At 39.0% G+C, this 26,832-nt stretch overlaps 3 protein-coding genes and 2 non-coding genes across 8 annotated transcripts in view; 3 read left to right on the top strand and 2 right to left on the bottom strand.

Moving 5' to 3' along the window:
- The window catches only part of LOC142342901 (dynein axonemal heavy chain 2-like), a 270,510-nt gene that overhangs the window by 168,719 nt on the left and 74,959 nt on the right, over positions 1-26,832 (bottom strand). The gene's annotated exons all lie outside the window — the stretch shown is intronic.
- LOC142342898 (arrestin red cell-like) overlaps positions 1-26,832 on the bottom strand; it is a 553,550-nt gene that overhangs the window by 511,602 nt on the left and 15,116 nt on the right. The gene's annotated exons all lie outside the window — the stretch shown is intronic.
- LOC142342900 (peptidyl-prolyl cis-trans isomerase NIMA-interacting 1-like) overlaps positions 2,951-26,832 on the top strand; it is a 389,227-nt gene continuing 365,345 nt past the window's right edge. Inside the window, exon 1 of the mRNA XM_075394557.1 lies at positions 2,951-2,962. The gene's annotated coding sequence lies outside the window, so the exon portion shown is untranslated. The remainder of the gene's footprint in view (positions 2,963-26,832) is intronic.
- Trnaq-cug (transfer RNA glutamine (anticodon CUG)) lies at positions 20,786-20,857 on the top strand. Its single transcript has one exon. It is a non-coding gene; the product is annotated as a tRNA-Gln (tRNA).
- On the top strand, positions 21,395-21,467 carry Trnaa-agc (transfer RNA alanine (anticodon AGC)). The gene has a single exon. It is a non-coding gene; the product is annotated as a tRNA-Ala (tRNA).

Genomic DNA, 26,832 nt, shown 5'->3' with positions numbered 1-26,832 from the left:
GTCCTTCAGCAACTTGTGCTAAAATCCTGTTGTGTAATGATTAGCAGCTTGGACTCTGAATCCAAAGATCGGAGTTCAAATCTCGGTGGTACCTAATTTTATTAATAAAAATTAAATATTTTTCAATTATTATCCGACGCACTAGACAATAATCTCTGTGTGTCGAAGGGGGGGACCTTTTTCATCTGTTCATACTATTATTCATTATCTGATTCCATGTGAAAATTAATTAGTTCATCATCAAATCGATAAAGTAATAATATTGCCCATTTTTGAGGAATTGTCTTCCACTTTCATATGAAACTTAAACTTTCAAACGAAAAACAAACTGAGGGCACGTAATAGCTGCCTGCATATTCTCATGTACAGTCCGTCACCTGCAACGGTTTGCTCAATCATTTCATTTTTCATTCGAGGGCATTTTTCACTAAGATTGTGAAATGCTCCTCCATCCGACGCAATTTAAATGAACTCAGTTATTAAACAAGAACCCATATGGTAACTCTCTGCAGAGCGATTCTAATAGGAGTTTCCTACTAATACTTAGTTTCCGTGTGCAGTTTTTATGTTTCCTTTTCAAATATTTTTTAAGGGTTTAGGTTCGCAAGCGTCCGGTATTCTGCTAAGATGTGAAAATTTCACAAGTTCTGAGGATGGCAAATAGCACTAAGTTTCACAAGAATCAATTGAAGAATGAATGAATAATTCGTGTTATGCCTTTCTTATTTATACTTTTTATTTACATTATTGTCCAATCAGAATTGAGTTCATTCTATTAATAGATAGTGAATATTTTATAAGTTTTTCTTGAGTCTGAGTCTTCATGCTCGATACTGCGGCTATCTAGAAAAGCGTTTAGCATGGGTTGGAAAACCCATTAAGTATTGAGTTTTAGTCTCTGTTTCAGTTTTCATCAAATTTTTCCGTTGAGAATTGCTCAAGGTAGTCGTTTTCTTCTATCGATTTATTTGTACAAGATTTATTTGGCGTCAGTAGTAGAATAGAGTTCATTAGTTGCAGTGTGACGCAGGTGATTAGAAGTCAGATTTGCGTAAAATTGATGGAAGTTTTGTGGTGAATGGAATTGATGGATGTCGTGCCATAATGTCCTTTCGTGATTGGAATTGTGGGCTCAGGGTATATAATTTGACCGAAATTGAGGTAGATTGATGGAAGGGAGGGTTATTAATCAAAGATTGGAATTGCATTTGAATAACTAATGAATTCTATTTGTCAGCGGTCGCGAGATTTATTTCAAGAGTTGGGGTAGGGGGCATAAATTGAACTAGTTTCTTTTGTCTTTTATTATATGAAACGTTTGTTTTCATTATTCTGAAGCCTCGTTATTGTGTCAACTTTTGGACTGTTATATTTCAGACTAATTTTGGTATGGCGAGGCAGTTATTGGGAATAAAATATTCGAATGTGTTATCAAGTCAGTCAGCAGAAAGGTATGATTAAAAGCAGTATGAGTATGGGCTTCAGCATGCTCATTTTCTGTAAGAGATTTGATCGTTTAGATCAACACGACAGAGAACGGAATTGGTGGCATCTATTAAGAGTTTTAAGGGGGAGTATTGTAGTCGGTAAAAACTAATAAGCATTGGATGGAAGGAAGTGACTTGGGTAGATGGCACTGGTATTAATAATTGGGAGGATCTGAAATCGAAATTAGTAAGTGAAGGGCGGGGGGGCTTAGTTGGGGCAAAAGGCTGGCCTAAGGTGCCACTTAAAATAGGGAACGAGGAGATAGTGAGCCTGAGTAATGATTTCTGTAGAAGTATTGTTAAAATAAATAGCCTGTACGAAGTCACAGATTTTCTGTCGAACTTGTCAAACTATGAACAGGCCTCGCGTATTTATACTGAGGTGTATCCCTATCAAGGTTTAGACGATTCAGCGGGCTGGACTTTTAGCGTGCCCGAAAATTAGCACTGTACCAGAAGAGATGCTATGGTACAGTTTGGTCCATGGTGGACCCGCGCCCATATTGAAATAGGCGGTGATGATAGCATTTCGAAAACAGTAGTAGGAGAGAAGCTGTTTCTGATTTGCGGTAGTTACAAAACATCGATAGGGTTTGACAATGTAATGGGGACACCTCAGTATTTTATGGATTGGATTAAGCGAGGGCCTAAAGTTAGTGACTTAGGGACTGATATCTGGTTTTATTTACCAACTAAGTCAAGCAGGCTCTGTCAACCCTCCCTTTGTAGCCACGCTGTTTTGACTATGTCCGAGGGTGTTTCTCTAGTAACTGGTTGGGAGGCGCAAGAATAACAAAATGTTGATGTGGGTCGGAGAACTTTCAATATATTTGGAATTGGAGTACGTAAAGGGGCGGTTAAGAGATTTTAAATGATAAAGGATGAAGAGAGGTTTACTCGAATGGGCTTTGGAGGGGGATATAAGAGTAGGCGGCTCCACTGATGTGACAGAGCACGTTCAATCGTTAGTGAGAAATGATTTGATAATTAAGACTAAGTCATATAAGCGTAAATCTAAGTGGGGGGTAAACGAAAAACCACCAAAAATGACGACCTCGTGGACGACGAGAGCAAATTCGTCTATTCTTTCCTCCCGCCAAAGAATTCAAATCTCCTTTAGGGTGAGTTCTGATTTTTTTCAATATCGCATATTTGCTCACTTTTTTAATGTATAAGTAGTTGCCCGATATAATAAGTCTTTTGCTAAGAAGTCACTGTAGTGCTGTTTAGATACTAATATAGTTAGGTAATACTAGTTTGATGTAAAATTCGAACAGGTGTTATATTTTTTCTTTTTTTTTCAATTTTTTTTCGCGGTCTCAATTTGAGGAGCTTGATCAATTAATTGCCCGAAGTGCTTTTGTTGTTTCCGTGATAATAAAAATAAATTTAAAGCATTTGTGAAACAATATTTAGTCTAAACATGCACAAATTAAAGAGGTTATAGGGCTAGTGTTGGTATTAACTTATTAAATTTTTAAGTTTTCTGGTATATATATGCGTTTTTTAAATTTGAGTTACATTATAAAAGGCGTGAAGGTGATCGAGGTCTTTTCAGTGATTATTCTTCGAATAAGTCGGCATCGTTATGTGGATCATATATGCCGTCAAGGGGATATGTTGTTGGGTTCTCAAGTGAATATAGGACATGGTGATATCTATGAAATTCGGGACTGAATGTTACTGTATGGCACGAGTTGTCTGTGTCATACAGTTCTACAAATAGCGAGATTGTGCCGTTGTTGCGGTTAACGTAATCGTCGAATACTCCGACAACCTCGTTTTTTTGGATCCAGAGTTTGATTTGTAGGGAAAAGGGGAGGACTGTCGGGAGATAGTGTCTATCTGGACGGCTAAGTTAGAACCAGTTGATGAATGCCGCGTTGCGGCCTTGTCTCACAGCGTGTGGAAAGTTGGGCATGTTTGATTTTGGGTGTTGATCAGCTCGAATTCTCCGTCTAGGAATTCTTCTGTGGAATTTTCTATGAAATTTAAAATTATGTTATATGCTGCATGGTTGTTTTCAAATATTACTTTTTCCTGGAATGTTTCAGTTACTGTGGAGGAATGAAACAAAATTGTTTTGTCTGGTAATATTGTGTAATCGGTAAAGAAGCACAGCTTCAGGTCGAATTCAATCCACAAATAAATGAAGAGAGGGCAGCGGGTGGATGTTTTCTCAAAATATGGAATAGTCTCCTCGAAGTGGTCGATAGATAAAAATTCGGGCGTTGACGATCGGGACATCGGCAAGTCTTCAGGTGTTTAGTTAGAGACTGTTGGTGATGGGGTATTGTAAACTTCAGGCGGGACCAGAGAAGTGGAGGAAGAATAGTCTGAAATAATTTCGATGTCGGGGGATTCAGGATTATCAGGGATGTTGGCTTCGGTCATTTCGTCAGCGTCGGGTGTCGGCTCTACTGCTTGTGCTGTTGCGGGGTATTGAGTTATGAAATTTAAGTGGGAGTATTGGGATGCTGTTTGGATACTAGTTTGGATTTCGTGCCACGCGGCGAGTCGTAAAGAATGTTTATGGGGAAAGTTGAAAGGTGGACAGTATTGTTTATGATAGTTTCCTGCCTTACTCGCAGTTGGACTGAAGGTTATTGGTCTAGAAAAAACCTTTTCTGTAGCTATCTAAGTAGGCTGGCAAAAAATTGTAATGGGTAAAAATTGGTCGCTTTATTTCTATAAAAAATTTGAAAATCGTTTCGCTCATAGTTTGTTCTAAGTGTGAATAATTTTTTTGGTAGGATTGCGAAAAAATATTTAAAGTTGTAGCGGGCTTTTTCGGACTGGTATATCGAGGGAAAACAAAAGTGGTGTTCATTTGTCCGTTCCTTTTCTTCTTTTTTTCTGTTCTATTTTTCCACTGAATTCTGATTGGTTGGGTTTTGCCTGTTATTCCTTCAAATTGGTTTTTGCACTAAGCTGAACTGAGACTAGTTAGGCGCAACTTCTTCAATGCCTGAGCTGATTACGAAGCCGTGCTCTGGAGATTGGTAAGATAACTTTTTCTTTGTTTTTCTAAAATTTGTGAATTTCAGATTGCTTGTTTTCCAAGTTTTTAATTGATGCACATCTGGGGGAAATTAATCTTAGGAAAATTTTAATCCGGGTTCCACGAGGATCCCGAGGAACCGTTATTCTTTTTTTGAGTCCGAATTTTGGGCTGAGAGTTTGAGGGTCGTAGCTCTTCTAGTTTTCGAGATATCGCACTTGAAAATTTTTTTCGACACTTGCAATTTTATTTCAAAATTAGTCTTCCCAAGGGAAAATTTTTGGACTTAGGCGTTTCTGCTTCTCAAATTTTTGGAAAAATTTTTTTTTCCTTTTTTAAATGAATTTTTTTTGTTTAGACACTTCCGGTGTTCATGGTTCGAAGCGGGTATGCTCCGTAATGGGTGGGCAGTTTTGGTTGCGTATGGTCTGGTATTTGAGTATAAATTGGCTGTGCAGTTAGTGGTGGAGGTCTATTAGCATGTTCGATTGTTAAAGTGGGCTCCTACAATCTTTTGAGGCGTCTGATGTAATCTCTCAAAAAAGTGTAGGGCGTGCGTACTCTTGTGCTGTCGGCATCCTGCTGGGTGTCGAATTCGTTTTTTATTTCTAATGGTAAAACAAGTGAACATTTGTGTAGTGGATGTTCAGGACGCTCTTGTAGATATTCTTAGTCATTTATTGCAACTACTTGTACTGGCTTTGTTTTTATCTTCCGCGCTTCGTGTGTTATTCGGAAGGGGAACCTGCGATGCAGTTTTGCCCATTTGTGTAGAAAATGTGAATATGTAAGATGCAGGAAAACACTTATCAAGAATGAAAGGAATCCAAATAATAATGACATCTGCCATGGAATGTATTCTTTCAGTCTGTTCTCAAGCTTTGGTTTCAGTGCTTGAATCTTCTCCAGTATTGGTTGTGCAATTTTTTTAATCGTCTGTGTGTTAGTTTTTCTGGAATCAATTTGTTGAAATTGAGGCTGTATTTGGTGTAGAATTTGGATTTGTGCTTCTGATCTTGATGAGAAACTTGGTAAATCCTCAAGAGGTGGTAGCAGGTTAAAAATGGTACTGATTGGATCTGGTAGTTGGAAGTCAAGTCTTATTGCCGGTACCGAATCGCAAGCTGTAAGATCTGATCGTAAATGAATGTTTGGTCCACGTAATTGTTTTCCGCATCCCAGTGTAATGATGCAAACTCTGCATTCAGGATGCTCGATCCTTGCTAAGGGATTGCTGCCATTCTCTGCGCCCTCGATGAGTGTGTAGTCGTCGCTTGCCGACGTAAATAACCAACCACCGAAACCGAGAGTGCGAGCCTTTTCAGTCAATGGCAATTCGATTACATCTAATTGACAGCGTTGCAATGCAAGTAGCTCGTCGTCGTGGTATAGAAGTGTAGCCATGCAAGACTGATAAGTCTGCTCTGCAGGCATGGCTTTTGTGCATATTGCATATTTTTGGGACCCAATACAATTTTCGAGCTCTTTGTCATCGATAAACGCGAGTTCTTCTCCGTCGTCCGAGACGGCCATGTATTTGGCTTCTAGACGCCAAGCTAGTGCTTTGCCTGTATCCCCGTCTGGCATGGGGATAGGAATGGCATGAAGCACATTCATAACTGTGCTCTTTGATGTCATCGGTATGGCCAGTGTCAGGATCAGACCTGATTCAATTGCCTCAACTTGTGTGACCAATTTTGTCTCATAGTACGAGAGAATGTCTTGAATTGGTACGGCAAGTGACAATCGGTCCTGTAGCCCATTTTGTTGTAAGTGTACCATTGTAACAATTTCATGGAGCTGCTGACGAGGTACCAGCAACATAAGTAATAGCTGGTTCATGAGTGGTGTTAGTGAATTCAGAACATTATTTCTAAAGGTGTACAGAGCTGCTCTGTAGGTTTTAATGCTCGCCAGAATTGTCTGAGAGATATTGCTTAGGACAAGACTGTGTTGGTTTATTTGTTCGCGTATGTAAAGGTATTGTAGGCAGTTTCTCATATGGTGGACATTTTGACGGAGCGCAGTGAACTGCCCCTCTGCTAGCTCCCAGTTCCTGTTTTGGGTTTTAATTATCTCGTCCTGCGCCTCTTTTATTGCTTTAAGTTCTCCCGACACCACAAAGAATTTTCATTCTGTGAAGTTGTTAATTGTTCGACGTGCTCTGTCAGGTATTTGAGGTGAGCCATGGCTTGTCTGATGTTTTCTTGGTTTCGTTTTACCCGTTTGTCGCATCCGCCAAATACCGATTTGATAAAGCACAGAAGTTTGTCTCCTGCACCAATGCCAACTCACAGAACTGCAGCGGCTGCAGCCCTTGGTTTGCGAGAAAAAGTTGTGTCCGTTGCGGCGTGTGAGCGGAGGAGTTTTGACATTTCTATTTTTAAGGATTCGATATCCTGCTGAGCGAGTTCGTTTTCCATGATAGCTTGTTTTGCGATCTGATAAGTTGTGTATTGATGTGAGAGAGAGAAGTATTAATCAATGTTTCAATTGGCGGCAAGATTTGTTACGAATCAGTCGGTTTATATAGCATTATGTTCCCGCAATCATAGCTTAATGGTTGTGACATTCCCAACTCGAACTGTGACTTTTAAATCAAAAATCGGAAAGTATCGGAAGTCATTCTTGACTTCCTTCACCCCTCCTTTCGGGTTGGGTGTCACCTAAGAGAGCCGCGCAAAACCTAGCGTGTTTTGTTTTACCTAACCCCTTGGTGAGGACATCTGCGATCATGAGGTCAGTTTGAAAGTATTTCAATTCCAGCTCTCCCCTTTCTACAAGCTCCCTTATGAAATGAAGTTTAAGTGCAAAGTGTTTTGTTTTTCCATAGTGAGTGGACTGCTTGCTGAGCGCTATGCATGCCTGGTTGTCAACGAAAATCTCAATAGGTTTTTGCACCTCAACGCTTAAGTCCTGAAGCAGATCTCTCAAGTGAATGGCCTCCTTTGTTGCCTCTACTAAGGAATTCATTTCGGCTTCTGCCGTTGATGTTGCAACACATCTTTGAACCTTTGTTGACCAGCTCACAACGGCTGAGGTACTACTAAGTTTGAAACAATATCCTGAAGTGCTTTTCCTATGGTCTAAATTTCCCGCCCAATCAGCATCGGAGAAAGACTCTAAGGTTAACTTGTCTCCCCTCCTAAAAACTAAACTCTTTGACTTGGAACCTTTGAGGTATCTCAAAACTCTTTTTCCGGCTTTCCAGTGCTTTTCCCCTGGGTTCTCAACAAAAGAACTTAAAAAATTTGCAGCAAAAGCAATGTCTGGTCTACTTGAGCAAGCTAAATAATTCAAGCAACCCACTAAATTTCTATAATCAAAACTTTTCATGCGCTCTTGCTCTTCACTCCCCTCCTGAGGGCAGTCTTCTTTTGTAAGTTTTATTTCTGCAAGTGGTGTTTCTACTGATTTGCAATTTTCTAGTCCAAATCTCTCTAACAACTTTTCAATATACTGTTCTTGGTTGATTTCAATTGAATTTTCCTTTTTCACAATTTTCATTCCAAGAAACCAACAAAGATCCCTACAATCACTTATTTTGAACTCCTTAGACAGCTCACTCTCAAACCAAGACGAGAAGTTTTCCTGAAATTCACAGCTTATTATATCATCTACCCACAAACAAACTGCGCCTTGAAGTTGTCTTTCACTTTTCTTTATGAACAAACAATTATCATAAACCGAGGATTCAAAACCTTTAGCTACCAAAAAGTTCCTAAATGTCTGATACCAATTCCTTCCTGACTGCTTAAGACCGTAAAGACTTTTCTTCATTAAACAAATAAGAGGTTTTCCTTTGTTGTCTAATTGTTCAAAACCTTCTGGTTGTTTCATGTAAATTTCTTCAGCTATAGGTGCATTAAGATATGCCGTTTTTATATCCATTTGTCTTATTTTCGACCCTTTTTGAACAGACAAGCTCACAATTAAACGAATTGTTGACAACCTAGTTGTTGGTGAGTATGTCTCATGAAAATCCTTCCCTAAGACTTGACTGTAACCTTTGGCCACGAACCTTGCTTTGAATCTACTTATCTCCCCCGTCGGACCATATTTAACTCCAAAATGCCATCTACTACCCACTACTTTTTCTCCATTATCCTCAACTAGATCCCAAACTTTGTTTTCGCTCAGTGAGTTATATTCGTCCTGCATTGCCTTTCTCCAGTTGTCATTCTTGAGCGCCTCTTTTGCGTTTTTAGGTAACAAATTTTGATCAACAATTTCACTTAAAAAAACTATTTCACTCATCTCTTTGTTTACCTCATGTTCTAGATTTGCCTGTTCATTCACTCCGAAGTAAAAGTTGTTCTCGTCGAACCTTGCATTCCTTGTTTTTTGAACCTTAAGCTCACCGCGATCGTTTTCTATTCCTATCAAAAAAGATCTACTATCGAGTGCATGACCTAAGAAAATTCCTTTTTTTGCTTTTCTGTCTATTTTATTTCTGAACTGTTTCTCTATGAAAGGGTAAGCTACACAACCGAATACTTTCATGAAACTAAGATTTGGTTTCTCACCATACATGGCTTCATGAGGGGTTTTCTTTATTGCCGAATGATAGCTAAAATTTTTCAAATAGAACGCCATGTTGAGCGAATAAGTCCAATACTTTTTCTCTAAAGAAGCCTGATCTCCTAAACATCTAGCAGTTCCTACAGTGACGTCCCAAAGTTTTTCAATTTTACCATTTTCTTGTGGCGTGTACGCCGCAGAATTCTCAAGCCTGATTCCTTTTAGCCGGGCAAACTTTTTAAAGTCGCTAGATATGTACTCTTTTGCACCGTCTGATACTAAAGTTAAAGGTTGGCCTACATCTGCACAAAATTGTTGAAATTTCTCTAGAGTCTCGTCCCTTGACTTCATAAAGTAAACCCTACAATATCTACTGAAGCTATCAACAAATCCTATCGCGTACTTGTGGCCATCTACAGCCTCGGGGGTAATAGGCCCTAAGATGTCTGTGTGCACAATGTCCAACACTGCTTGTGCTCTTGTTGTGCAATCTTTTGCTATTGGTTGTTTCTTAGCCTTATTCAACTCACAAATCTCACATACATCTACCGAACTGTCGCTGATACGCATTCCTTCAACGTGTTCAACTAGTTTGCTAAGGTCCGTAAAATTGTTATGACCCAATCTTTTGTGCCACATTTTTAAGCTACTGGACAGTAGGCAATTTTCTTTGCAAGTTTTATCAATCTCTCTAAAGTCCCAAATGAACAAATTTTTCTCCTGCCTAAATGGGTACTCTAGACCGCTTTTGTCAATTATGCTTAGTTCTGGTCCTATCAAAACTTCAGCTCCTGCTTCTCTAAGTTTACTAATTGACACTAGACTGTGTGAGTTTTCAGGTATAAACAAGGCGTTCTCTAAGATAATTTTTCTATTAACCTGATTACTATCCTTAACTAAAAATGCAACTGTACCTCGGCCACAAATTTCAGACTCCGTTTTGTTTGCGTTCAGTACTTTGCCCGAGAAACTGTCATCGAAATCGATAAACATTTCCCTGTTGTTCATCATGTGACTTGTTGCCCCCGAATCTAGCACTAGTCCTACTCCCTCATCATCAACTGGGCATAAAAAGAAACTGAAGTATTCTTCATCTTTTGCTAAGTTCTGTTTCTCATTTCTAACGCTTCGCCTGGCATGACTCTCAAACTTTTTATTCCTACACTCTGTAGCTTTGTGTCCAAACTTATTGCAATTGTAGCATTGAATTACTTTGCTGGTATTAGGCTGTGGGTTATGAGGCTTATTATTTGAGCGACAGAATTTTGCGATATGTCCAAACTTGTTACAGTTATGGCACCTCTTGTGCTTTGTTAGGAAGACACTTTCACTTGTGTTTTTCCTATCACTCTCTATTCTTCGCTCAGTGTCAAAGTTGATCAGATCTCGCTTCAACTCATCAAGTGATTTATCCTCACTACCGTACTTAACAAGTGTGACAAAATTATCAAATTCGTTCGGCAGACCTTTCAGTAGAATTGATGTAAACATTTTTTCACTCAAACCCTCGTTGACTTGGTTAAGGTTAAATTGTAGTTCCTCTGCTCTTGTTATATACTCGATTAGACTTTCGTCGTCTCTTTTAACAAGGCTAGTGAGTTCGCTTACTAACTTTTGTAATCTAGGTCTCTCAAAGCTACGGAATCTCTTAGTTAACACATCCCATGCTTGAGCCCCGTCTCCTTTATATGGCCTAAGATAAAGAACTGACTGCTTGTCTAGCGCCGAGACAAGCTCATACCAAATTTGCATTTGTTTTTCTTTAAAAATTTCTCTCCCTTTATCTATAGCTGCGTCTTTTTCGGCTCGTGAAGCGTTAGGGCGTGTAGATGGGACATAATCTTCAAATGTACTACTACCATCAAGTACCTTGTACAACTTAAGGACAAAAATGCGAGCTTCAAATTGCTCCGAAAAGTACAAAAAGTCTTCTTCTTTCCCGCTGAATCGGACACGTTCGTTCTTATCACTCATCTCTTGTCTAGCCAGTCTATCAATTCAAAGCAAAAATTAGTCTCTCTAATCAATTTATCAATTCAACACTTTTTTCACTCGTTACTTTCATAGAAAAACCAACTCTTTGGAGAACTAGGATTAAAAGGTCAGCAAACAAAAGGTCCTACATGCACACACTACCCTCTTGTCTATGTCATTACTGGTCACTGAGAAACGGCCAGGCCACGTCCTTACAAGGTTCGACTGTAAAAGGATCCTCTAGGTCGGGTGTTATCCTTAGCGGAACCCAGATTGCAATAACTTCACAGACTCAAGGGCAGTCTCTACATGTATCGCCCCTTATTAGCATGATTATTTCTCCAAAGTTATTATCACTTTTCAATCAAGTTCAACCATATTTGTAGAATGTTTAAGTTTTGCGCTGCTCTACAGGTTTATTACAATGTTTTAAAATCAAAATCTGAACGATGTTCAGCAAATCAGCGCTTTTTCAAAAATTGAACGGTGTTCGATTAGGTTGCGCTTTTTCAAAAAAATGTCCGAACGGTATCCGGAAATGCACGCGCGTCACAACCAATAAGCTACCTTTTAGGAAAGTAACTTTTTACAAATTTAGAACAATTAATGTTTTCAATCTTGGTTTGGCACTTTGCCGGCACTCAAACAGACTCCTTCGAAACTAGGGTCTGGAACTTCACCCTGTTGATCCTTGCTAGCTACTCTTTTCGGACTCTTTGCTCTCTCTCTTTTTGCTCTCTCTTTTTGGCTTTGTTTTTTGCTCTCTTTTTGGGCTCTCCTTTGCTCTCTCGTTTTGGCTTTTCGTCTCTTTGGCCCTTTCTGGTATCTTTGGCAGTGTCTTGTCCCTTTGCTGTTTTGTCTGTTTTTGTTTGGCCGCCTTGCAGAAAAATTTTTGTGTGCAGCTGTGCGTTTGGCTGGGCACAGTAACCTGATAAGTTGTGTATTGATGTGAGAGAGAGAAGTATTAATCAATGTTTCAATTGGCGGCAAGATTTGTTACGAATCAGTCGGTTTATATAGCATTATGTTCCCGCAATCATAGCTTAATGGTTGTGACATTCCCAACTCGAACTGTGACTTTTAAATCAAAAATCGGAAAGTATCGGAAGTCATTCTTGACTTCCTTCACGATCCATTGTAAGCCAGATGTTGATTCGGTGATGTTGGTATAATTGGGTGGGCAACCATAATTCTTTGAAGTCCACATACTTGCCAGTTCTCGAGTGAGATTTGTATGTTTTGACTCTACTGTTTTATTGCAGACTGGGTAAGGTACTAGGATTTCTGTCTTTACAAATTTTTTTGTTAAGAGAATATTTTGATGTAAGTTAAAAAGTACACCATCTGTAGTTGCCACTGCCGGCTGGTTACTTGAGGTGGTTTGAATATTTGTCAGTGAGTGAAGTACGAAGCAGGCTATAGCTTGTTGTGGAAGGTAGTTGAACATGATTAATGAGTGGCGTTGTTTTTTTTCCGAGTTGAGAATGCTGCTGATTTCGAAGTGAGTAAAGTTGAAGAATGATTTTACTAGTTATTTTTGTGGTATATATAGTGAATACAAACGATTGTCATTGGGCGAGCAAATAGCCAATAAGAAGGGAGCAGTAAAGTAATGACGTCACAGTAAAGAATCTTCTGTATCCGTTGCGTAGTCCAGAGTTTGATGAAGATTACCGTCAATTTGCTGCCTATGAAGAGTTAGTGGAATGACCCGCCTTCTGTTTGGTAAAATTGCACCTAGGTCTTTTAATTCTCTGGGAGGTACCCTATGCCTTAATGGCGATGAATGCCGAGGACCTTGGAAATTAAGGTCTGAGTCAGTTTCTGTTGTTTCGATTATTGGATCGTCGTACGATGCTACCTCGTTATTTTCTTGGGAGTTGGTTACTGCCGATTCGTTTGCTGGATTTCGTAGAGAGTCTGTCTCAAGCAAGTTGTTTCCATCTTCGGTTCCTGATGTTTGTTCAGTTGTATCATTGTTTTGGGGCATTGAAGTGTTGGTTTCCGCAGAATTGAAGGTATCATCGATGTTTCCCGAGGCTATTGAGAAATAGAACTCAAGCGATGACTCGGGGTCACTGGTGCTAGTTTCTGTATCACTATTGTCCGCATCGCTAAAAGCAATGGAGAGGTCAGGGTTAGGGTAATGACTGAGTGGGAAGTAAGTTATCACTTTCACTTGCGGATATTCTTCGGAGACTTGTAAGCTGTTATATACTGAGTGCTCTCTTGCCAGTGCAAGGTGGTCGCCGCGTCTCAGGTTCTAGGGCCGTTGTAAGCCAAATCGGGCGTCTGTTTGAGGGAATTTACTGTTTGCAGAAAAGACGTAGTCTCCCACATCTATTGTTTCTGGTGTTTCTCTTTCGTCAGACGGGACTGAGCCTTACAAAAAGAATGTATTTTCATCGTATATAGGTTCCTGTTGTATTTGTTGATGGTTTGTTGGCGGTTCTTGTGCTGCGAAACTCTCTGTTTGTACATTTTGATCGAAAGTGATTGATCTGGTTTCTGGGACTGTTCTGGGTAGAGTCATTGCTTCTTGGTTGATGTGATTCTCGATCTGGTTATCAAAAAACTGAGGTTCTCGTTCCTCTTCTGGGACTGTGGGATCGGCTTCAAAACTTCGAGGGTCGATTGATTCTAAGTCTTCGAGTTCATATTGTGGTTTTATTGGTCGCAATCGCATTCTGTGTACACATTGTGTATAGTTTGTGTTAACTTTCCGCACAATGTAGTTGGCATTTGTGAGTCTCTTTTCCACTCGGTACATAGGAATCCATCTGCTCTGTTGTTTGTTCATAGTTGTGATTTGTGTTGTACATTTTGGGTCCAAAATGAGGTAATAAGTTTGCTCTTTCAGAGGAGATGCATTAGCTTTCCTGTCGTAGTAATTCTTGTATTTGAGGTATGAATGGATAAGGTTTTCTTTCACGGAAGCGAATATCCCAGTTGTTTTATCCTGGATTTCCTTTGCATTCCGCTTTTGGCTTATGTTGTCAAAGTTGTGTGTTTTGAAAGCGTAGGTCGAGTGGGTTGACTGGTGTGCGTCCGTGAAATACGTCTGATGGCGTACACCCTAGTGCTGAAGCGTAGGTAGTGTTGTGTATGAATACTGCGATATCAACATATCTATGCCAGTCTGAAGATGCTTGGTTTTCATTGATTCGCAAAATTTGTTTGAGTGGGGCGTGGTTTCTTTCGAGTAATCCAATTGTTTGTGCATGCTTCAATGTGCAGTGTTTGAGTCTGATCTCAAGAATTGTGGCGAGTTCGCTCATTAAATGTGACGTAAAAGCTGTCCCTAGATCGCAGATTATCTGTGATGGTATGTATGAATGTTTCAGGAAGTAAGCGCTCGGGCTACAATGTCGGCGTCACCTTTCATCAGAGGTATTGCGAATAAGTATTTCGAGAAGACATCTATCCCAGATAATATGAAGGTGTACGGTGAAGGGTGCATTTGTACGACAAGGTCGATGAGGAGTACATCTGCAGGAAAATTCTGTAAGAAAGACATTGGTTGTAGAGGTGGTCTCAGAGCTGCTGTGGGACTAGGTTTCGTTTGTAAAGAAGTCACGCAGTTTCTGATGTAGTCAGTTAGTGTTTCGGTGAAATTGGGGAAATAGAACCGTTTTCGAAATTCGGCTATGGTACGCGACACACCTTTATGTCCGCTCCAGACACTGTTGTGGATGCGGAAAAGTACTTCTTTTCGCAATTGAATTGGAACACAGTATTGTTTGATAAAGCTGTTTCCTGTATGATTGTAGAACTTTCTGTGTAGCACTCCGTCAAACATAGCGAGTCTTGGGTATTGTTTCAGGTACTTTTTAAGTCTTGAGAGATATTGGCCAGTTGTCAGTGGACCTCTTTCGAACCAAAATGATAACTCTTTTGATGTCTGAGTCTTTTTGTTGTTCGGCTCTTAGATTTGATGGCCGGTGTCCGGTTGTATCAAAGTCATCCATTGGGTTGTGTTCGTGGATTGTCTGGAGTTGTGCCGGTTTTATTTGTTGAATATGAACCTCTTCATTTATTTCTGTTTGATCTGTTTCGTTGACTGTCTGATAATGTTTCCTAGTATTTTCCTTGGATGTTACGCGCAGGAGTGTATTAATTGAGTTGTCCGGGGCTTCGGCGGTAGTGTCAATTTGGACTTCACTGATTGGTATCTTCGAGTTGATGCGAAGTGTAAGTTTTTCCTTCGGAGTTATGTGTATCCTGGAAAGTTAATCTGCCGCTAGATTGGCTTTTCCAGGGATATGTCCTAGTATTATGTCAAAACTCAAGACGTGATCTAATGCGTTCCACAGCGTTAGTGGAATGATCTTTGTTTGAAAGAATCTGGTGACAGCTCTGTTGTCTGTTAGGACTAGTACTGGTTTCTCGCATCCCCAAAAGGTGTTTGCAAACATCAAGGGCAAAATGAACGGCAAGAAATTCTTTCGCGTAGATTGACATCTTGAGTTGATTCGGTTTGAAAATACGTGAACCGACACTTACCGGTGCATAAATTTTGTGTTCAGACGTTCCGTTTGCCGTTTGTGTGTAATCCTCGATCAGTAATACAAATCCGGCAGCATAGAATGATGCATCGGTCATAATGACATATTGTCTATTGGTCATCGGTAGGCTCAGTGATATTTCACAGGCTGATTGTATATCTTGTGTCAGTTTCTTTAACATAATGTTGTGCTCCTCGTTTACTTCAAAGTCTGTTTCTTTCTTAAGTAATCAATAAAAAGGAAGCAGCTTTTCTCCTAGCTCTGGTATGAAGGCTTTGTAAAAATTGAAAAAACCGATCATTCTTTTTGTTTGCTTAACATTTTTCGGCATCTTAAATGTTCTGAGAAACGTCGCGATTTTCTGTTTGAGGGGGGTCAAACCCTCTGAAGTTATCGTGTTCCCCAAGAACTGAATTTCCTTCAAAACAAAGGCGCATTTATCTGTAGCGAGCTTCATTCCTGATTCTCTGATGCACGTAAAGACTGCTGAAAGTTTTTCCAGCATATCTGGGAGATCATGAGCACCTACTCCAATATCGTCTACGCATTGAAAACATTTGTTAGCGGTAATTACGGGGTCAAGATTCTGTCGCATGAATGAGCTGAATGCGCTGACACTTCTGCTCAGTCCTTGTGCTAATCTTTTAAATGCGTAAGTTCGCGATGCAAAATTGAAAACGAGCAGTTGAACAGATTGCTCGTCGGCCATTGGCACGGAGTAGTATCCGTGCCTTCCGTCCATTTTGCAAAAAAGCTTTTTGCCTGCAAGATGGCTTCCTGCGTCAGCCAGTGTGGCTATCGGGAAATTGTTGTTGTTATAGTCATTTCGAATCAGGTGGTTGATTTTTCGCAGATCTAATAATATTCGTAGTTTTCCATTCGGTTTTCTTTTTGAGAAGATTGGTGATGAATATCTACTGAATGGCAACGTTGTAATCACTCCGTAGTATTGCAATAAAGCGAGTTCGACCAAGAGATCGTCTTTGAGATGGATAAGACTCTTTGGTTTTTTGAGCAAGATGGTCTATCAGTATCAGGCGTTAGTTTTACTGAGAATTTTGAGGTGTGGCCAATAACAAGGCGATGTCTTGTAAAGATGTCGTTGAATTCTAAAAAGAGATTTTCTAAGTTTTTCTTTTCGTCGTCTGTTAGTACACTTCCATGCCAATTAAAGGAGTCCAAAAATGTTTTTCGATCCTCTACGTTATCCAGTGGTCGAATGGACTCTCTCTTCTTGAAGCGAATGAGTTCTTCATAAATTCGTTTTTCTAGTCCTCTCAGTTTAGATGGATCTTGAGTTGTCTCTGGGGTTGGAAACCAGTATTTTGCGTTGTGGTTAATTGTGATGTGATTTAGCTGCCCCTTCGCTACTTTCTCTATGTGTTTCGATATGGTTTTTGTTGTCTTGGTTTTCAGAGATTTTGGTTTCCAGCAACTTGGGCTCTAATGGGATACGATAACGAGCTTGTTCGGGTGTGATTATAGTGAAGGTTGCGGGTAATGTGTTCCTTTCGATTGTGATGGGTACATCCGTTGTGTTGATAGCCATTAGTTGAATTGCTTTGTCCTTTAGCATTTTGTCTATCGTACTCGTAAGGCAGACTCCTATGTTTCCGAGTTTTGTGGTAGGCTCTAATATTCCAATTTGGAGATCTGCTTCTAATGGTTGATAGGGCATGAGTTCAATCATTTTCTGTTCGCCGAGGTTAATTATAACTCGAGTGGTTTTTTTAGATAAATTTTACGCTTATTATTGAATCGTTTTGATGTTTTTGAGCCCGCAGTCTGCATCAAATTCAGCTGAAATGTAAAATCAGGGAAATGTAGATAGCGGTTGTCGGCGTCAATTGTTATTTCGTTTTTGTCGAAAAAAGGGAATGCCGAAAGTAGTATGCCGGAGAGTTTCTCAAAAACCATAAAGTCCTCTGTGAGCTCTAAATGGTCAATTTTGAATGTTAGATTTGTCGTGAATAAGATTTGAGACTGATGCATAAACGCTGTGGAGACGGTAATTTCCGGTGGTGCCTTTTTATGGGTCTTTGCGTTAGATGATTGTAGATTTTATCAAAATGTTTTTGTGACAGCGCTACTAAATGCTCCAGTGTCAGCTATGGCTTTCATTGTAATTGAGCCTAATTGAATGGGAATCAGGAAAATGTTTTCGTTATAACTAATTGTACAAAACGAAATATTCTGTAGAAAAGCATGCAAATTGTTCAATTTTTTTGCTGTTGGTTGAATGGCATTGTGGGGTCGCGATAAGGTGGTTGCCTCTGAGTGCAATCACGTGCGGTATGCTCGTTGCTTGCGCATATCCTGCAAAGTTCGCATTGGTGTGGGAGATCGTTGTCGCTGGTTGTTTTGTTGACTTTGGTTGTTGTATCGGCTTATCGCGTTTGTATCTCTTCCTCTACCTCGATAGAAAGGGCGGTTTTGATAGCCTGAGAAGCTTCTATTTTGATTTGGCGTTCTGTATGCTGTGTTATTTCTGTTGTAGTTTGTGAAAGGCTTGTTAAATTTATTTTGGGTGGTGTTCGGCCATCTTGGTGGCGTTGTTTGTGAGACTGATGCCTGAATTGAAGCTATTCCTGCTGCCATTATATTTTCGACCGCTTGATCAAAAGAAGAGTTTTGGGAGCTTGTTAGTGAGTTGAAGGCCGTGGTGTGTACTGGCTATGGGTTTAATTGGTCTATTCGAAGTCGTCTTTTGACTATGGAGCATAAGTCGTTTACTCCGACATTGTCCAATTCTCTGAGAAGAACTTTTTTGTATTTGAAGGGCATCCCCTGTATAAATTGTTCTCGGATTCTTCTTGTCCGCTCGTCATTGCGGTCAATCCCGGCACCAGCATCATCGACTATTGCTAAGTTGGCAAGCCGCTGTAAGTCAGTAAGAAAATCGTCTGGTTGCTCCTTCACAGGATCAAATTTTCTCCTCTGTAAACCTAACTCAAAATTACGCCGTTGGTCTGGTCCTGAGTAGCGGTTGCGTAACTGTTCTAATGCGTCATCAAGGGCGTTTCGTGTGCTTTCTGGTAAGCGTAGATAATAGTTTAATGCGTTTCCATCGAGGTGTAAATGTAGGTATCGGGCTTTTTGGTTATGATCCGCCAGAATCCTGGCAACTGCTATGCTTGCTCTCAAAAGACCTTCAAACTGGTCCCAGTTTTCGTTGGGTAGCCCGGCAAAATGTTTGAGCGATACGTGTGGTGGGTGCGGCACGGCCATATCTGTTGTAGTATTTTATGAGTGAAAGGAACAATTCTCCTGTGGATCTTGTCCGTTTGATTTCAATCGACAAAGTTTGCAGGTCTGGAGTATTGGTTTGTGTGAGGTGATAAAGCTGGTTTTTTCTGTATTAGCTTCTATAGAGCTTCTAAGTTCGTGCATGTCACTTTCTCGGAGTTTAAGTTTTGGTGAATATGAGTAAGTTTTGATGATGAAGATTCCGTACCTCTTGGAGATCGGTGGAACAATTTTGACGTCGGGGAGTTGTAACACGGCATCCAGAATTTGCTTGTTTTTGAGTGATAAGTTTCCCAAAAGAATAAACATTAGTTTGAGATAAACATGAATTTTGAGATAACTGTTTTTTTGTGAAGCTTCAGCTGTGATAATTTTTCTGTGATTCCGCTTCCTTAGTGTTGCAGAATGACGCTCTTGATCTCTGTCACCATATGGTAACTCTCTGCAGAGCGATTCTAATAGGAGTTTCCTACTAATACTTAGTTTCCGTGTGCAGTTTTTATGTTTCCTTTTCAAATATTTTTTAAGGGTTTAGGTTCGCAAGCGTCCGGTATTCTGCTAAGATGTGAAAATTTCACAAGTTCTGAGGATGGCAAATAGCACTAAGTTTCACAAGAATCAATTGAAGAATGAATGAATAATTCCTGTTATGCTTTTCTTATTTATACTTTTTATGTACATTATTGTCCAATCAGAATTGAGTTCATTCTATTAATAGATAGTGAATATTTTATAAGTTTCATTTGAGTCTGAGTCTTCATGCTCGACAACCCATAAGCAGTGACCGCAATTACAATTCTTTCCTTCATTGAACTGAAATATCGTTTAAATACGTTTAAAAATGCAATGGGAGTGATACTGTTAGACAAATGGTTTGTGGTAACTTTGTTTACTTAATTGTTCAGTTCAATGTATTAGGTTTATCCACTTTCAAAACTGCTCAAAGACCAAATTTTTATCAAGCAGACCCAAAATTGAAAAAAACCGAAGATACAATGCAAATTCAAATGTAATGCAATATCATTGCATGTCGAAACTTGTTGATTTCTTTGGCAAAGATAACAGTTTATTTTCATAGTTAACATAAAAAGCAGATGTTCACTAAAACAAAGGTTTTATTTCTTGTGTTGATAGCTTTTCTGACATACCTTTGAAAAAAGCTTTTAAGGACTCTGCTGACGAGAGATTCTTGTAAACCATTTCTAAAGTTCAAACGATTCCGTTTTGCCGAAAAGACTTCATTAAAACAATAGTCTTCATTAAATCAACTCTAGCTTCAAAAATTGAAATTTTTAGTCTGGAACACCCTCGCGCGCAGACTAGTGCGTCTAGAACACCACTGTGCAACTGAAGACAAAGATTTTGATCTGCAAATTTTTGTCAGGCTGTAGAATCACCCAAATGTCTACCAAACAAAAAAATAAATCAAAATTTATGAAAAACGCCCTGTTTTCGGTTATATATTTAAAAAACAACAAAACAAAACACCAAGCATTTGAAATTTAAGCAAAAACTTAGGTGACTCTGCTCAAAGTCACTAAGAAGTTCTAGCATTTATCGAGAAGCACTTAGCTGTTAGAAATGTTTTAGTAGATTTCGAAGTGACTTCTACAGAGTCACATAACCTTGCCTAAAACACGCGTGTGCCCGTTACAAAGTTCCGAAAGCAAAATGCCAGAACCTCCTATATAGATGAACAAAAGTTGACTACTACAAACTTTCAGCATTCTCAAACTAACAAGTTTCCTGTTTTAAAAAAGTTTTCAGTAACTGAGCAGAAGTCACTTCCAAAATTTGGCTATGCAGTTCTCGATAGAGAGCAGAAGTTCTCATTGACTTCAAGCACGTAAGTCGCGTAACCTACTTCTAAACCACAACTCAACGTTAATATTTGAAAAGCCGAAAGTTCATGAAAGTTAACTTCTGGCTATGTATATAGGAATTTCTGGCTATGCAGACTTTCGGCAGCAAAAAATTACATGAGCGTGCTTCAACTAAAATCAACCAATGAGGCAAATTATATTCGAAGATTCCCACGCTAGCTATTCTATGGTCCCATGGTGTAACGGTTAGCACCTTGGACTCTGAATCCAAAGATCCGAGTTCAAATCTCGGTGGGACCTAATTCTTCTCATACATAGAGTAAAATAATTTTCATAAAATTGATTATTTTATTCCAACATTCAAAGGAAGATTATCTGGTTCATTCATCTAAAAATGGGCACACACTTTTATTCATAAAACTCTTGAAGTAAACAATAGACAACGTGAGAGTATCAAGGATCCAGGGAGAGAATGGATGTAACAAACCGTGATAGCCACTTCGGAAGTCATCAGTGGACTTTTTGTCACCAGTCCATTATCCACTACTACCACTAAACACTCCCCCATATAACGAGTTAATAATAGCACCCGATAGTAACACACAATGATTTACCATGCAATGTCACATATTTTGCAACCAGACTGTACAGCGTTTGATGATCATCAATTCAAAAGGTCCGCGAGATATCCACAGGGGCTGTAGCTCAGATGGCATTGCCAAGATATTTCTGAGCTGGTATGGGAAATTAGACATGACTTAAAAGACTGGCGTACAAAAGACTGTGAGAACAGATAAAACAGCTGGAAATCCCACATCAGTGAATCAGATCAACCAAGGGGATGTAGCTCAGATGGTAGAGCGCTCGCTTAGCATGCGAGAGGTACGGGGATCGATGCCCCGCATCTCCACTTTTTGCTATAAATTATTTGTCAACTAATGTCGAATTACGATATAAATACAAATTCGTAACTTTGATCGCTTGATGAGGCAACAATTAGGATCCATGTAATCAAATTCCAAACTTAAAGAATAAAAACATAGTGTAGCAGTAGAAATAATGGATGTACACCTCCATCCAATCAGAGACTGAGAAGACACTATTCTCTTTTATATAGAGAGAACTTCACTAACTATAACCAACCAGTCTATTAGTTAGATACACCATGTGTATACTCTTGACTCCGGTGCTGTACTTTATTACCACCGTAATAATAGAAGTTTATCTTCAGTGTTTTACTGAGTCGGTTAGTCTGAGAGATATAGGTAAGCCTACTTCGCGCGCAGAAATAAATAGCCTTAGCTCTTTATACCTTAAGGCTGTAAAAGGAGCCTATCTCGGGTCTGCCTTAATAGTACCAGACTGTCGGAAACAAGCCGCACAATAGAATGGCAAAATCACTGTTAGAAAAAGAACAAACAAAAAACAATGCCATTCCGAATTTGAGTTTCTGATATCAAAATTTATGCTCCATTTATAACAAATTACAAATTTTGAATACAAATGTTTTTCAAGAAACAGTTCATAACAATCCGTATTCTGGGTAACCTCCATTCAATTTCAATTCGAATTTTACACTCTTGATTTAGATTTTTAAGTGAAAGCAGAAGAAACGCACTATGATGTCTCAGCTTGACTCAATCTTGAGCCTTGTTCTAAGATGCTGCCCTCAGTCCTCATGATTTGATTGAGACATCCTCATTCGAACTTAACTTCTCAAATTGAAGTCATTTTCAGTGTGAGACAACAAAACAAATGAACCAATAACAGAAAACAAACAAAAATACGGCAAAAAACTCAGATTTCAAAAACTAGTGTAAAAAACAACAGCATGTTGAATAAACTTTCATTAGAAAACAAACGCAAATTTTGCGCGCGACTAACGTATTAAAAAAGATAAAAGACATAAAGGTGTAATTTAAAAAAAAACTTGTAAAGATCGATCTTTAATAATTCTCAAAGGCAACAATATCATATAATGTTTTAAAGCAGAGAAGTTCACTGATCTATTCCACTAAGACACTAAGGGGACAACAATCACAAAGAAAAAAACTAAAATTGAATTGAACAATCGGAAAAAATTGTGTGTCAATTAAAGCGTATATTAGATTCTGAAAAGGCAATAAAAAACTTAGATGTTGGTTGAAACCTGTTTGAAATCCAGTGACTTCATATACCCAGACACAAGACAACAAATACGTGCAAAACGTACAAAATTTACAAAATTTTTGAAACAAATACGGGTCAAAATAAAAAAAACAAAAATAGAGAAACAAATAAATTTGTTTGTAAATAGTTCGAAATTTACTGAGGCATAACAAGGCTTAAAAAATAACAGCAGATAGGGCACATTTCAAAAAGGCAGTATTAAAAACGAACAAACACCAAATAAAGAAATCAAATATAATTAATCAGACTAATTAAAACGAAGCAAAAGGCACAATAAACGCAGTTCAAAAAAATCACAAACCGACTAATAAGTTAAGAAAACACGCTGTGTCAATATCACAAAACAATTAGCTAAACTGCAATTATATTCGAATCTTTTTTCTTTATGAGAATGCCAACAAAACTTGTCACCAAATCGACAAGCAAAACCACACAAAAAACATGGTAAATTTTCACAATTCTTTCAATTTAAGAAGACAAATAGTATCACTTAATTAAGTTAAATATATATTTATAAGTATGTATGTATGTATGTATATAGGTAGGTAGGTAGGCAGGCAGGCAGGCAGGCAGTTATGTATGTATGTATGTATGTATGTATGTATGTATGTATGTATGTATGTATGTATGTATGTATGTATGTATGTAGGTAGGTAGGTAGGTAGGTAGGTAGGCAGGCAGGCAAGCAGGCAGGTATGTATGTATGTATGTGTGTAGGTAGGTAGGTAGGTAGGTAGGTAGGCAGGCAGGCAGGCAGGCGGGCGGGCGGGCGGGCAGGCAGGTATGTATGTATGTATGTAGGTAGGTAGGTAGGCAGGCATGCAGGCAGGCAGGCAGGCATGCAGGCATGTATGTATGTATGTAAGTATGTATGTATGTATGTATGTATGTATGTATGTATGTATGTATGTATATATGTATGTATGTATGTATGTATGTATGTATGTATGTATGTATGTATGTATGTATGTAGGTAGGTAGGTAGGCAGGTAGGTAGGTAGGTAGGTAGGTAGGTAGGTAGGTAGGTAGGTAGGTAGGTAGGTAGGTAGGTAGGTAGGTAGGTAGGTAGGTAGGTAGGTAGGTAGGTAGGTAGGTAGGTAGGTAGGTAGGTAGGTAGGTAGGTAGGTAGGTAGGTAGGTAGGTAGGTAGGTAGGTAGGTAGGTAGGTAGGTAGGTAGGTAGGTAGGTAGGTAGGTAGGTAGGTAGGTAGGTAGGTAGGTAGGTAGGTAGGTAGGTAGGTAGGTAGGTAGGTAGGTAGGTAGGTAGGTAGGTAGGTAGGTAGGTAGGTAGGTAGGTAGGTAGGTAGGTAGGTAGGTAGGTAGGTAGGTAGGTAGGTAGGTAGGTAGGTAGGTAGGTAGGTAAATAGGTAGGCAGGCAGGCAGGCAGGCAGGCATGTATGTATGTATGATGTATGTATTTATTTATGTATGTATGTATGTATGTATGTATGTATGTATGTATGTATGTATGTATGTATGTATGTATGTATTTATGTATGTATGTATGTATGTATGTATGTATGTATGTATGTATGTATGTATGTATGTATGTATGTATGTATATATGTATGTATGTATGTATGTATGTATGTATGTATGTATGTATGTATGTATGTATGTATGTATGTATGTATGTATGTATGTATGTATGTATGTATGTATGTATATATATATATATATATATATATATATATGTGTAAGTATGTATGTATGTATGACAATTAAGACAATCGAAAAAATATATAGATGAACAATAAAAAAGTGTATTACTTTCAGTAGAATTCTCAATAAACTCAAAATAGAAAGAGGTCAATTCTCAAAAATCAAAAAAATTCTTAAAAGACCAATATACCAATCCATATTAAATACAGCTTTAAAAAGTCACTTTAGAACTACCAGCTTTTGGCACCATTTACAACTACAGCATGGGTAAAATTATTCCCATCGGACTGCTCATTGACATCAAAAGGTCAAAATTCAAACCGAAGACTCCGGATTGGACGTGAAGTCAAACTTGAAATAGAACATAACACTACTTACACGCCGAAGTAAAAATTCAGCCCATTATAGCATTCAATTGGAAACAAAAACCGAGAAAAGTGGGAAAAATGAGAAGCAAAAATTGATAACAGTGGCTTAAAAACTCTTCATAAGGTGCAGCCTCAAAACACTTAAAATCAACAGATCGTTGATAGTCTTCTTTTGGGTTAGTTCATTACTTAATAATAGACTAAACAGTAAAACGAGATATCTATGGATGGGACGAGTAAAATGAAAAAGAGCGAAGATCCAATTTTTCGTAAACTTGTGAAAAAGTGATTGTTCAATCAGTGTCGACTCAAACTATTACACAACACTTGAAATGAAAAAATGAAACATAACCTACTAACATTGGGCGAATTGCTCTCAAACGACCCGCAAGCGGGGTTGACTTCGTCAGTAGCTAGCCACGGTTTAGTGAGGCTAGCTTTAGCTTAATTGAAGGGGCGTGAAGTGAGCGCAGCGGGGGAGGGGGTGCATTGGGGGGGGGGGGGGGGGGGCAACGACGAGAGGAGGTTTTTGGCTGCACGAGGCTCTTACGGCCTGAACGATGTGAAGGGGTGGGGAATGGGGGGTGAAGTGAGGGGGGCTGATGTGGATTGGAACCATTCTTCACACCATAAATATAAGGCTCCAAAACAGTTTCTGTGAATCGCATACTTAGAGACTAGTGAATTGAAAGGCTCTAAGAGAACTTAAAGACCACTGGGTGCTACCTGTTTACCCCGTTTTGAAAACAATAAGTCAAATGGGTCAGACATAAAATATGTTAAGCAAAAATACCTAAAAAGCAAACAGAAAGCTCAAAAAAAAGAAAAAAGTACAGGCAGAAAAACTCAAACACAACATAGGGCGAATTGCTCTACGTGCCTGGCGCGTGGTTGGGTTCCACATTAGCTAGCTACGGTTTAGGTAGACGAACTTTCTTTTAATTGACGGGCGCGGAGTGTGGGGTGAGCGCGGCGGGTTTACGGGTGCAACGGGTTGGTGACTGGGAGCGAAATGGGGCGGGGGTTGGGGTTAAGGCTGACGTTAGGGATGGTAGTGAAGTGGGGGAGGTGTGGAGGGATATGGGTGCTGAGGGGGGTGGGATGGGGAATTAGACTCTAAGAAAGCACGCACTTCCTACCATAAATATATCTTTGCTGGATAGTTTTGCTGGATCGCATACTAAAAGTCAATTGAGCCGAAAGGCGCTAAGAGCACTTAATAACCTCCGGGCGTTCACTGTTTCTCCCATTTTAGAGGCATAATGGTCAAAAGGGCCACACAAAAAATTAGTTCCAGTCCCAGTCAAAAACTACATAAAAAGACAGCAGTACTAAAATAATTGCTAAAAACTTTGCTTGAGAGAAATAATGCAAAAAACAGGCCCAAAATTTGCCTTATTTATTAAAAAGAAAAACATTCATTAAAATAAAATATAAACAAATGAAACCTTATACCAGTGAAATAAAAAAAAGTTACCTAAACCAACAAAAACCAAATGCAACTGGAAAACCACCCAGGCAACTGTTAAAACTTGAGATAGAATAGAAAGCCAATTAAAAAGCGTCTAGAAAAGCAGGATGACAGCAACGGCTCAAATTGCAACTAAAGGTCTAACATATGCTTCAAATGGTCAAAAACGATCCCAAACGTATATGCAATTGTCAACATTATGTGCTAAAAACTACTTCCTCCAAAAATAGAATTAAATTTTAAAAGCAGTTTGAAAAAAGCCACGCGTAAACGAAAAATTTGTTCACTTGGAAAATATTCTTCGACACCTTTTTCCGCATTCGGAATAATAACATAGCCGGCAGATTGCTGGAATAGCTGCGAAAGAATAGACCTGCGTGCCATTTAAGCGAAAGAATAGACCTGCGTGCCATATAATAGAGATAGAAACAGATACAGATCTAATTTGAAGAAAAAATCGACGTCGCTCAAAAAACTAGGTAAAAAACGTTCAGCGATAAATTAATAAAGCTTGTTAAAATTCATTCCGCAGAAGCCTCTTATTAGGAACCTTAACTGCACAAATGAGTTCCTTTGACCTGAAACAAATTCAAATTAAACTTAAGTT

Source organism: Convolutriloba macropyga, chromosome 7 (genome assembly GCF_964194025.1).
Source record: "Convolutriloba macropyga chromosome 7, txConMacr16.3, whole genome shotgun sequence".
NCBI classification, from domain to species: Eukaryota; Metazoa; Xenacoelomorpha; order Acoela; family Convolutidae; genus Convolutriloba; species Convolutriloba macropyga.
The sequence above is the reverse complement of the archived record's forward strand: the minus strand, read 5'-3'. Positions and strand labels throughout refer to the sequence as shown.